We start from the raw sequence: 13,278 nt of genomic DNA on the forward strand, positions 1-13,278 counted from the left end.
CATTAATTCTGAGTTCTCATTAATTCCCGAATTATTTATTTTCCTCGTCAATCTAGACAATCAACACAATCAATTCTAAAATGTAGAACAAATACAATTAATTCCAGTAAACTTTTTCCCCGTTAATTCAGAATTTTATCAAAATTCTGAAATTATTTCTTTCATCAGTTCTCGAATTATTTCTTGCGTTAATAATGAATTTCCATCAATTCTGGAATTATTTAATTTATTTATTTTAAATTCATCAATTCTGACATTTTCAATAGTTTCGGGGATTATTTCTTCCATTATTTTAAAATTATCTTGAGTATCTAATTTTCATAACTTTTTGCGTTAATTCACATTTAATTGTTTAAATGTGAATTAACGCTCTGACCCAAAACCATTTTTTCGATACGTCAATAATGGATGGAAGGGGACAGTTGGCCCCTCTCGATAGGAGGTTCTAGGTTAGAGAGCAATGTAGGCATCTGTAGTGCTTTCAATGACTTTTTCGCGTCGGTTTTTAATGGAGATAATGATATTCGATGTACGGGTTGCATGGAGTAATAAAACCCTCAACGATATTCAAGTAGAAGACGTGGAGGTCCTAAATCTTCTAAGAAATGTATGTGGAAGCAAAGTACCAGTGTTAATGAATTGTTGGGGCCAGTCGCACAGATATACAGGAGTAGTGTTGCTGAGGGTATCGTCCCAAGGGATTGGAAACTTGCTAACGTTGTTCCGATATTTAAGAAGGGTAGTAGAGAAGCGGTGTCCAATTATCGTCCTGTGAGTTTGACGCACTCTCTCTCGAAATTTTTGGAAATTATCATCAAAAGACAGTTTGTGAAGTGAATAGACGAGGATATGTATTGTTGGATAATCAGCATGGGTTCAGGAAGGGGATGTCATGTGTAACTAACCTCCTTTGCTTCTATGAACACGTGACTAAGGCTTTGGGTAAGAGCAAAAATGTAGATGTTGTTTACCTTGATTTCCAGAAGGCATTCGATCGGATCCAACATGGTAAACTCTTGAAGCGTTTACACGAGATTGGAATTGGGAGCAACTTGCTGAATTGGATAGAATCGTGGTTAAGAGATAGGTCGCAGCGAGTTATGGTGAAGGGGGGATCCTCTGGTTGGACAGACGTCACAAGTGGAGTTCCTCAAGGAAGTGTCCTTGGCCCAATACTTTTTATCGATAAACTCGATCAGGGTATCGATGGGATTACTAGCAAATTCGCAGATGATGTGAAGTTAATGGGGGTAATCGGGAATCAAAGCGATAGGGAGTCGCTCCAGACCAGTCTAAACAGGATTGCAGCATGGGCAAATGAATGGAGCATGACGTTTAGCGTTGATAAGTGCATGGTAGCTCATTTTGGTTCGAGCAATCCACGGTTCTCTTACGAGTTGAATGGTGTCACTATCCCGGATGCAACTAGGGTCACCGATTTGGGAATTCTCATTGGCAAGTGGCTTAGGTTTTCTGAACATTGTTCAGCGGTGGTCAAAAAAGCGAATAGAATGCTTGGTCGTTCAAAAAGGTCTCTTCGCGTTCTTCTAAAGTCATTCTTCCGCTTTTTCGAGGCTTAGTTCGTCCTGGACTGGAGTATGCTGTAAGGTTTTGGAGACCATGCCTACAGAGGGACATAGACTTGGTTGAAGGGGTGCAAAGAAGAGCTACGCATGTCCTTATTGGCACACGGGGCTTGAGTTATGAAGAGAAACTCCATTTTTTGAATATGTTTACATTGGATGAACGCAGACATCGAGGAGATATGATCGATGTGTTCAAAATTTTCAATGGGATGGATAGGATGGACCATGAACTTTTAGTACACCGCCAATACACTGCTTTTACAAGGGGACACTAGTATCGATTGGTGAGGGACAATGCAAGGTTATGGTGTCGCAGGGAATTTTTCTCTAATAGGGTTGTTAATAAATGGAATAGCTTACCCCCGGAGGTAGTAAATTGTAACACAATTGACACGTTTAAAAAGAAATACGATAAACATGTTGGGGTAAATTGAGAAGCTATTCATTCTTAGAATAAGACAGCCATAAGTATTCTTTATGGGCATTGTATAATATTTTATCATGTGTATATATTGTTTACAATTTTTGTTAATTACATTTTTAATTGGGTTGCTATAATTTTGGAAATATATGGCATCCATATTTTTATGGGTATCTTTTTCTCAGCCAGCTCGTTGGGCATTTTGCCTGTTGTGGCGTTGTATTTGTATTTGTATTAATATTTTTTGTGTGAGCATGGATATTCTCAGCATTTATGTATATTCTTAAATAATAGATGCCGATTCCTCTCTCCCACAAACTACATGAAATCGGGACAGAGGAGGTCCTAAAAAATTTTGACATTGTTGAGTTGCCGCGATTATAGAGACGCGCATGGCCCCACCCTGGGAATCATTAATCAAATACCATTATTACCAAATGACAAAAAAGGAATCAATAACCAAATGCCATCGGTAATAAATAACTGAGGAAATAAATTCACGGATAATAAAAATTCGCGATTAGCTGTTATGATTAAAAAAAACAGGAAATTCAATCCGCAAAAAACATATAATTTTTCAAAATTAGTTTTTCCTTGATTGTGAATAAAAAAATATGTAAAACTATAAATATATATAGATACAGAAGTGTTTTGGCCCCACGGTAGGACGTTCACTTTTTGTCCAAGTCCTGATACTCACAGTCACTAACTCGTATTGTGACCACTCAACCAGTGATCACACTTGTAAAAAAAAAAAACAACACCAAATTCCATCGTTCGGACATGATGACCATGGTCAAGGAAAAGGCAATCCCAAAGACATTTTTCCCCCTTAAACTTGGCAAACAATAAAAAACAACGACGTCGAGGAACGTGTATTAATGTCCAACAGACCATTGAGAGAAACAAGTAAAAAATACGATTAATTTAAGTTTTTTGTCTTGTCCTGTATGTAATTCGGACCAATTTTTCTGGAAAGAGATTCTTGCATTTAAATAGCGTATAAATAAATTACCAAAGTAAACAACAAGTATCTAAAAAAAACCTATTAGATATGGTCCGTATGGTGCAGTGGAACCTCGTTTATACGACGTTCAGGAGGACGTATCAAAACGTCGGCTTATTGATATTGAGACAAAAAAAAATTATCGAATTTTAAAATCACTTGGAACAGGGGTCCTTGCCCTTTCCAGCAGCGACCCATAGGGTTGTTTGCTTCTCGAAATTAGTGAAACTAACCGACACGATAAGTGCATTTATAACAGGACTGTGAGTGCATTTGCACGACCACCCCACGGAAGCCTCTGCGAATGAAGTTTAGTTCGTGACCCAAGCTCAAGAAGCACCCACCCTGGCTGTTACTGGATATGTACGACTCATCTCGGAAGCCCCTGTGAACATAGTTCAAGTTGGGTCACGTTGCTGCGGAATCCCTGACTGTTAGTGCATTTGTACGACCCATCTCGGAAGTCAGTGAGACGCAAGTTTGTTTGGTGACGGTAGCTCGAGAGCCCTGGCTGTTAGTGGATTCGAACGATGTTTTTCGGAAGCCCCTGCGAATACAGTTCGGGTTCTGACCCGTCGCTCAAGATTTTCTCATTGTCAGTGGATTTGTGCGACCCATCTCGGAAGTCAGTGAGACCTAAGTTTGTTTGGTGACGATAGCTCGAGAGCCCTGGCTGTTAGTGGATTCGAACGATGTTTCTCGGAAGCCCCTGCGAATACAGTTCGGGTTCTGACCCATCGCTCAAGATTCCCTCATTGTCAGTGGATTTGTGCGACCCATCTCGGAAGTCAGTGAGACGCAAGTTTGTTTGGTGACGATAGCTCGAGAGCCCTGGCTGTTAGTGGATTTGAACGATGTTTCTCGGAAGCCCTGCGAATAAAGTTCGGGTTCTGACCCGTCGCTCACACACACGATTCTCTCATTGTCAGTGGATTTGTGCGACCCATCTCGGAAGTCAGTGAGACGCAAGTTTGTTTGGTGACGGTAGCTCGAGAGCCCTGGCTGTTAGTGGATTCGAACGATGTTTCTCGGAAGCCCCTGCGAATACAGTTCGGGTTCTGACCCGTCGCTCAAGATTTTCTCATTGTCAGTGGATTTGTGCGACCCATCTCGGAAGTCAGTGAGACCTAAGTTTGTTTGGTGACGATAGCTCGAGAGCCCTGGCTGTTAGTGGATTCGAACGATGTTTCTCGGAAGCCCCTGCGAATACAGTTCGGGTTCTGACCCGTCGCTCAAGATTCTCTCATTGTCAGTGGATTTGTGCGACCCATCTCGGAAGTCAGTGAGACGCAAGTTTGTTTGGTGACGATAGCTCGAGAGCCCTGGCTGTTAGTGGATTTGAACGATGTTTCTCGGAAGCCCTGCGAATAAAGTTCGGGTTCTGACCCGTCGCTCACACACACGATTCTCTCATTGTCAGTGGATTTGTGCGACCCATCTCGGAAGTCAGTGAGACGCAAGTTTGTTTGGTGACGGTAGCTCGAGAGCCCTGGCTGTTAGTGGATTCGAACGATGTTTCTCGGAAGCCCCTGCGAATACAGTTCGGGTTCTGACCCGTCGCTCAAGATTTTCTCATTGTCAGTGGATTTGTGCGACCCATCTCGGAAGTCAGTGAGACCTAAGTTTGTTTGGTGACGATAGCTCGAGAGAACTGGCTGTTAGTGGATTCAAACGATGTTTCTCGGAAGCCCCTGCGAATACAGTTCGGGTTCTGACCCATCGCTCAAGATTCCCTCATTGTCAGTGGATTTGTGCGACCCATCTCGGAAGTCAGTGAGACCTAAGTTTGTTTGGTGACGATAGCTCGAGAGCCCTGGCTGTTAGTGGATTCAAACGATGTTTCTCGGAAGCCCCTGCGAATACAGTTCGGATTCTGACCCATCGCTCAAGATTCCCTCATTGTCAGTGGATTTGTGCGACCCATCTCGGAAGTCAGTGAGACGCAAGTTTGTTTGGTGACGATAGCTCGAGAGCCCTGGCTGTTAGTGGATTTGAACGATGTTTCTCGGAAGCCCTGCGAATAAAGTTCGGGTTCTGACCCGTCGCTCACACACACGATTCCCTCATTGTCAGTGGATTAGTGCGACCCATCTCGGAAGCAACGGCTACCAAAGTTTGGTTCGCGATCTATGGCCATAGCTCTTGAGCTATGGATATAAATGACTTTTATTCGGAGACGTTATGTAAATGACGTTTATTCGGAGTTTGAGCGGAATTGAAAACGTCGAAATATTTGAGATTTTGCATCGGATAAATAAATTATTATAACCAGAGCCCGGATGTTGATGATATTTGCATTTTTTCCATTTTTCACACAACACTTTTGTCCTGTTCAGACATTTTTTCGAGTTCAAGGCATTTTTTGACAAATTGTGAGGATATTTTTTTTTACTTTTTAAATTTTTCTCAAAATAAAAACTGGCTAAAAAGTTTTAAACGAAAACGCATCACTCTCTCTCTCTCTCTCTCTCATGACTTCCAACGTTTATCTTCTATTTATAAATGACAGGTAAAGGCAAATGACAGGTACAGTTAGCCACTGTGGTGGTCGAGTGGTTATAGTGACGGACTCGCGATGCGAGGATCCGGGTTCGAACCCCGCAGTGGTGGTCGGCTGAAGTTGGCTTTCTGTGGTTCCCAACTTCAAGGCGCAAATGCGAGCCGATCTCCCCGTTAAAAAGTCTCGCCACAGAGAGCAACAGTCCTACAACGATAAATCATTCAATCATAACACTTCACTCATAGTTAGAAAAACTGGTGGCAGATGGCAGCACTACACATAACAAGCATTACAGAGAAACAACAAAAAAAAACTTGACGTCAGGTTTCACTACACGTACGCACCGATTCCCGCATGTACCGATTCGTTGGGGGTTCCGCGGGGTGCATGTGTGGTGTAGCAGTAGTAGGTAGGGCCTCCAAAAAATGGCTCGGGGATCCATGATGTTCTTAAGTCAGCCACCTCGTTGGGCAATTTGCCTGTTGTGGCGTTGTATTTATAAAGGTTAATATCAGTTGCAGGTAAATTTAGCATGTAGTAAAAATTGCAAGAGCTAGCCACTTCAACACACCATAAATATAAGTGCATTCAAAGAATTCTGAACCTATATTGTAGGGTACAGGACGTTTGGACGAGGATGTTTAGACGCAGCACCCCCCCGCAGCGTCAGAGGTGGAGTCGACTGATCTAATGCGTATATGAATTGGCATCATCATCATCATCGTGCCCCCCTTCCCCAGCAATAATGACCGTGCCCCCTTAAGACTTCCAAGTCTATCTCCGCCTATGGACGAGGTTGTTTGGACGCAGCTCTTTGGACACGTGCAGTTTAGACGAGGTTCTTTGGACGCAGCTCTTTCGACGCGTGCCGTTTGGATGCCAGACAGTCGGCCGGATTATTATAATCGCGCGTCAATTATGTCTTATACAAAAATGACGAGTATTTGCCGAAACATATTCTATAACTTGATAATATTATTATTGTGATATGTAATGGGGTGATCACATGTGATATGAAATTGTTGTTGATATGTAAATGTAATGTGAAATATGACATGAATAATTATGATATGAATGATGAAATATTTTATTTCACTCATAATTTTATTATTTTATATTCATTTTATTATGCATATATTTGGAGTAAACGTTAAAAAAATAAGACGTAGTTAATTACAGCTATATTTTATTGTTCGTAAATTTATTATTATAGAATACACATTAAATGAATAAGACATAATTAACGATTGTAATTATCTGGCCAATTATCCGACGTCCAAAGAGCTGCGTCCGAGCGTCCTCGTCCGATATGGGATAATGAGAGAGGAAGGACTTATTATACATATTTTCGTTTCATAAGAAGGGTTGATTGTGTGTGGGAACATGGTAGTACTTGCATGTACTACAGCAGAGGTCTTCAACCTTTTTCCAATCGCGAGCACTGCCTTCAACAATCATCAAAAGAAGAGCACCCTTACGGCAAGGTTTACATACGAACGCATGGAATCAGGATGATTCCAATACTTGAATGCAATTTGTACAAGGTATTTAAATTGAAACGTTGATCAAATGCTCACGAGCACAAATTGGACACGAACATCGAGCACTTTCGGTGCTTCAGAGAGCACCATGGTGTTCACGAGCAATGGGTTGAAGATGCCTGTACTACAGGGTACTACAGGAAAAAAATTCAAACCTGCAAGTTCATGTTGAATGATATTTATCCGTAAAAATGTTGCATGCAGTAAGATTTCGCCAAGCATTTTTTTTTTTTTGCCTGGAAAATATTAGATAACATGTGGCGTATGTATGTTACGGTAAATGTCACAAATCCGGTGATTATGAATTACCTAAATTACCAGTTATTAGGTATAATAACCGGTAATTTCGGTAATTCACAATCACCTATCATTTTAGCAAGTTTGACAAACTTCCCAAAGTTAATCACTTTTAGTGCGATTATGCATAGTTACCAAAGCGTCGCGTCGCTTGTAAACCTGATAAATCGTACTGTATGATATACCATAAGTGATAATTCATACATGTATTGCATCATTATATCGGAGTATGATCGTAAAATTTGTTATCATAAAATCGGGGTCCGACCAGTGTTATCTAAAAATATAATTTTGGAGAGTAATTTCACTCCTCTCGTGAGTTTTGAGGAGTATGTTTATAAAATGAGGGGAATTTTTTAAATCAATGAGAGAATTATCACTATTAAAACACCACCTAAAATTTAAAGGAGTATTTTCACTCCTCAACGAAATTCGGAGGAGTAAAACTGAATATTCATGCGTGAATCACGCTTCTAGATGCGTATTGACGAACACTGGGTCCAAGTATATTCATCACACATACTAGAATTTTTTTCTCATATTTACACCAATTACACTAGAGCAGCGGTTCTCAACCGGTGCTCCGCGGCCGCTGGTATTATGCATATTCACTGGTAAAAGTGGTAAATTTTAATCAAATTAACCAAGACGACTGGTAAGTATGCATAACAACCGGTATTTATGAATAATTTCCGATTCCTCACATTTACCGTATCATAACAACTGTACAATTTGGTTTAGGAACTTGAACAGCCGTCTCAAAATTAACTCAACTAAAAATTTTTTAACCGCCAGAAACAATTGAGTTACGAAGAAAGACTTCATTTTTTGAATACGTTTACATTGGATGAACGCAGGTGTCGAGGAGATATGATCGAAGTGTTCAAAATTTTCAATGGGATGGATAGGATGGACCATGAACTTTTAGTACACCGCCAATCGACTGCTTTTACAAGGGGACACCAGTATCGATTGGTGAGGGACAATGCAAGGTTATGGTGTCGCGGGGAATTTTTCCCTAATAGGGTTGTTAATAAATGGAATAGCTTACCCCCGGCGGTAGTAAATTGTAACACAATTGACACGTTTAAAAAGAAATACGATAAACATGTTGGGGTAAATCGAGAAGCTCTGTCCATTCTTAGAATAAGACAACCATAAATACATTATGGGCATTGTATAGTATTTTATCACGTGTATATATTGTTTATAATTTTTGTTAATTGCATTTTTAATTGGGTTGCTGTATTTTTGAAATATATGACATCCATATTTGTAATGGGCATCTTTTTCTCAGCCACCTCGTTGGACATTTCGCCTGTTGTGGCGTTGTATTTGTATTTGTATAATTGATCGATTAACCAGCCCAATTAATCGATCACGACCGGAGCCGAACGAACGTCGTATAAATAACGAAAGTCGTATAACCGAACGACGTATAAACGGAGTCCGACTTTATACATACGAAAAAAAAAAAACCGTCCAGAAAGTAAAGTCTTTGGGCGTCAAGAAAAAAATGTCGAAAATTCTTCTTCCATTTTTCTTAAGATTCAAGACAAGTCTAAGGAAGAAAACAAAACAATAATAAGACAACAGAGAGAAAGTTCTTAACCTGTTCTTCTTAAAAAAAGTGTGTGAATTGCCGTTATGTTGTTCGTAAAAAAGTAGGCCAAGACAAGCTTGACCAGTGTGGAAGAATCTCGTCTTGGGATAGAGGTGGAGTAGGCAGGCCTATGTCTTAGATGTTTGAAGAAGATGAAGAAACGAATGAGAAAACAAAAAAAAAAGGAAAAAAAACTTGGAACGCAAGATATGTTATACAGAAAAAAAAAACGCTGAAGGCCTTTTGTATTAAATAGAATCATCGGATATATCTGTACCTTTTCTTTATTTTTTTTGGTTTCGTTTTCTTTTCCCATTTGGCTTCACTAGGCACCACCTACCTACCAGCCAATAAATACCAACTCTCTCGCAGGCCTTTCTCTTTCTTTTCCATAACTTGAACTAGGTTAGCGTTTTTTTTTTTTTGTTGTTTTTTGAGCGGGTGTGTGTGACGTAGGACGTATAAAAGCCTGGTGCGCCGGTTCCAGTCCGGACATTTTACAGGAGTTAGTCATATAGTGGTGATAATAAAGCGATATTGGCAGCGATCTCGTACTGGTAAGTGGTGTTACGGAAGGCAAAAAAAAAAAAAAAGTCAGTTTGATTAATTTATTATTTCGGTTCTCAATTGATGGTGGTGACGGTTTTAGTGTGATGGATATATACTTGGAAATTTTTTGGAGTACCTTTGGATATTTTGTTTTATTGTGCAATTTTTGAATTATGGTGGAGTTGGGCAGGGGGGGGGGGTGCGCAACCTTTTTCGCTCTGTGGGTCGGATGTGCAGTGATTTTGCCGCTCGTGGGCCAGAAACTTGTATATTGGTGACCATGTGATCTGTATTTTACGGGACATTCCCGTAAATTTGGTCATCGCGACTTTTTTATAAAATGTCCCGTTTTTTCCCACTTATTTCCAATGAGGCTTTTTATTTCTTTTCTTTCTTTTTTTTGAAATCTAGTAAAATTGACATTATTTTTATGACTTAATCTGGAATCACACTATATATATTTATATATATATAAAGTTCTTTTATAAAATTCGGAAAATACAACCAATAAGCGTATCGGTAACATTCGAGCAAAGGGAACAGATAAGCCTTGTTGTATTTGTCATGTTTTATAAAAGAATTTTTATAAAACTTTTATAGTGTAATCCCGGCTTTATAAACTAATGACTTTGACAATTGTTTGGCTGTATTTGCAACTTCACTTGCCTCTGACAATTGTTTTGACTCTAATTGCCCAATTTACTTGACATTGACAATTTGTTTTGTGCTAAATGGCGATATACCGTACAGATCTAGATTTCTCATTTTATGAAGGAAAAGTATGGTCAGTTTTGGTTTTTAATAATTGCGTTCTGTGTATTCATACTTTTCTCACGGAAAATCTTTTGCGAGCCGAATAGAACCCACGTGACCGGCCAAATTTAACCCGCGGACCGGAGGTTTTGCATCTCTAGTGCTGAGGTTTCATTTTCTATGAGGTTGCGGCGCATGAAAAGTCCGTTTGTGGATAGTGAGACTTTACTTAGCAATTGCTTGTGAAGTTTTACAATGGGATGGAAGGAATATCCAGTTTGTTTTAGCTTCTTTACAATTTATTTGTGGTTTTTGTAAAATTGCTGATTTCTGAAATTTAATTATTTGATTTTTATAATATGTAAAATTTCATATTGAACGATTTTTGCATTATGCAAAACATACTATTTCATCTTTTATTATATATACAGTAAACCTCGGTAAGTCGGGTTCCAGTTAGGTTGCCATTTTTCTTCGGCCTCGTCTAGGCTTTCATAGATAACAATGCTATTGATTCCTCACTCACTCGTCGCTAATTTCGGTTAAAACGTCTCTATGCAAAAGTTAGAGAGAGAAAAAGATGACTTTTATGGTTACCTTCAAAGATATAGCTTGATAACAGCATTGTCCTGTGTTCAAAAGTGGCCATAAAAGCCTTATGTACCAAAACGGATCAGCTTTAGTTAAGCTGAGGATGTTCTTTAACGGTAAAAAAAGTTCTAGAAACGTTAGGGATTATTAAAGCTGGACCCGATTTCTGTGCATGAGCCCCGCTAATCTAAGGCTTCGAATTTAAATAAAAGTTTGTTGACAAACTACACATCTTTTCCCAAGTTCAGGCCTTCTAGTGTGTGCCTTGCCCTACGTAGGACGCCTTTCCCCTCAAGTTAAAATTGGACTCGGGGTTTGAGCTTGCCTTGTATTTCTATCATGAATTGCTTAGAAGTATAACCCAGTGGTTTTTACTGTGCAATTAAAATATCAAAAGCTAAAAAAAAAGTGAAAATTTTGCTCTTTTTTCCCCGTTTTGTAATTCATAAATTTTGTTATAATTGTATAATCTTGATTAATATTTTCAATAAATTTTATATTACTTCAAAATTATACGATTTTCACGATAATTGCACATTGAAACTGATGGCACTTCCCTTGAGTCGTCACTCCGCTCTTAAGCCGTTATAATTTCTCGATAACGGGAAAGACGACTTAACGAGGTTGTACTGTATTTCATTATTCTTGTTTTACATCATCAATTGTGATATCTATGATTTTCCGAAAGGTTCCATTTCTTTAACATCTTTTAATCATTATCAAAACTATTTTATCTGTTAATACCATACTATTCATAGCGTCTGTCGTTGTCTATTTCATTCCGGAAAGATCTGGATTATATATACATATACGTGAGTTAAATTTACTTTATTTTCACGTGACATGATTATAGCATTTACATGAAACCATCGCCATATTTAGCAAAAGAATATGCAAATTTTTAAGTACGGGGATTAAGAGAAAAAATCTCGAGGTTTTTAGCAGAAGTTAGTTTTTGACGCATAATGGGTGCACAGGATACAGGTTTGTATGAAAAAGATGGTCAATTGTTGGGGAAATTGCTTTCAACCTACATGGAGAAACCAATTGCAATACACATCTCTCTCAGAATCATTTTTTTTAAGTGAAGGGTTCTTTCTTAAGTGGTCTCATACCTTTAAACATGGTGAAAACCTATGCTATAATAGAAATATCATTAAAAATACTATTTGACCATCGTTTTACATGCATTTAACGCTGTTCTTTCCCAAATTTCCTACGTTTCTCGTATTCAAAAATATCTCCGTGAATATTGCACTTAGAAACATGGGTTTGTTTTTGTTGTTGTCCCCGTCCAGAAGGGACGGGGCAACAACTTTCTAATGCGGTTTTTGAGTACAAGGGGACGGTATAATAATTTAGATTTTGTTTAATTTGTTTTCACACTCTATTTCCACTCTCAAAACTGGTACAGGTTTATTTTTGAATGCCTGTTGAGCATTTTTAAATTGGAATCATACCTCTACGACGGCGATTGATAAGATTAAGACCGTGCTAGTACTTACGGGACACCCTGTACATTCATAACATAATGCCCTAAATGTAACTTAAATTAACCCTCCGTCGGGCGTAACTTATCTAATAGGTAGTCTTCACATTCGCTCTTCTTTCTTTCCCTAGTCTCTTCCGGTCTCTTGTATAGTCAGATTTGCGTCCATAACAGAATCAGTTCACTCAAAAGCTTATCGAACGTGTATAGTTACCAAAATGATCTGCTAGACTCAATGCACCCGATTGCGCAACATTTTAATATCCGCAGTAATAACCTCCCAGGACACGGGTTGGGTCTGGATGCCTATGAACATGCATTTCTCTCGTTTACCGACAGGTGGCAGGAACGATTATCTTGAGGTTTTCGCTAATTTTCTTCCATCGTGGTATTATTCTATTGACACTCGCCTATAGTGGTGTTCATCACTTGGCAGTTGTGTAAATGAACTTAATTAGGTGTTTATTATGTTTTTTTTTTTGAATGTGTTTCCATCACAAATACAACAAAACAAAGCTGTTGTTCTAATGGCGTTAACGTTTTTCAGAAGCGCTTTCGAAGTTACATTTTACAGTAGAACCTCTTGATAACGGACACCCATGGGACAGACATTTGTCCGCTAACGAGGCGTGTCCGTTAAGGGACAGTAAAACGCATTGAGTCCCGTCGATGCAATTCAAGAAAGTTTCCGTTAGTGGAAAAGTGCCCACTTTTTTTTTTTTTGCAACCTTTCTTCAAACCTTGCTTCAACCTTTCTCGAGTCGCGAGCACTGCCTACACTTACCATCAAACAAAGAGCACCCCTTATGGCAAGGGTGTTCAACCTTTAGGAGAGTGCGAGCCACTTCATTGGTTTGGAGACGTGCCGAGGGACACTTGAGTACGCGTCAGACCAGCACCTCCTAGAGATAGAAGGTCTCCGCAGTCTGCTTGTGACGTCAG

At 39.3% G+C, this 13,278-nt stretch overlaps 1 protein-coding gene across 1 annotated transcript in view; it reads left to right on the forward strand.

Annotated features, from left to right (window-relative positions):
• Positions 1–9,421: 9,421 nt before the first annotated feature.
• The window catches only part of LOC149063622 (uncharacterized), a 30,054-nt gene continuing 26,197 nt past the window's right edge, over positions 9,422–13,278 (forward strand). Inside the window, exon 1 of the mRNA XM_089255857.1 lies at positions 9,422–9,511. The gene's annotated coding sequence lies outside the window, so the exon portion shown is untranslated. The remainder of the gene's footprint in view (positions 9,512–13,278) is intronic.

Source organism: Pholcus phalangioides, unplaced genomic scaffold (genome assembly GCF_987345545.1).
Source record: "Pholcus phalangioides strain wild (caught in Gottingen) unplaced genomic scaffold, Ppha-v1.0 ptg000172l_1, whole genome shotgun sequence".
NCBI classification, from domain to species: Eukaryota; Metazoa; Arthropoda; class Arachnida; order Araneae; family Pholcidae; genus Pholcus; species Pholcus phalangioides.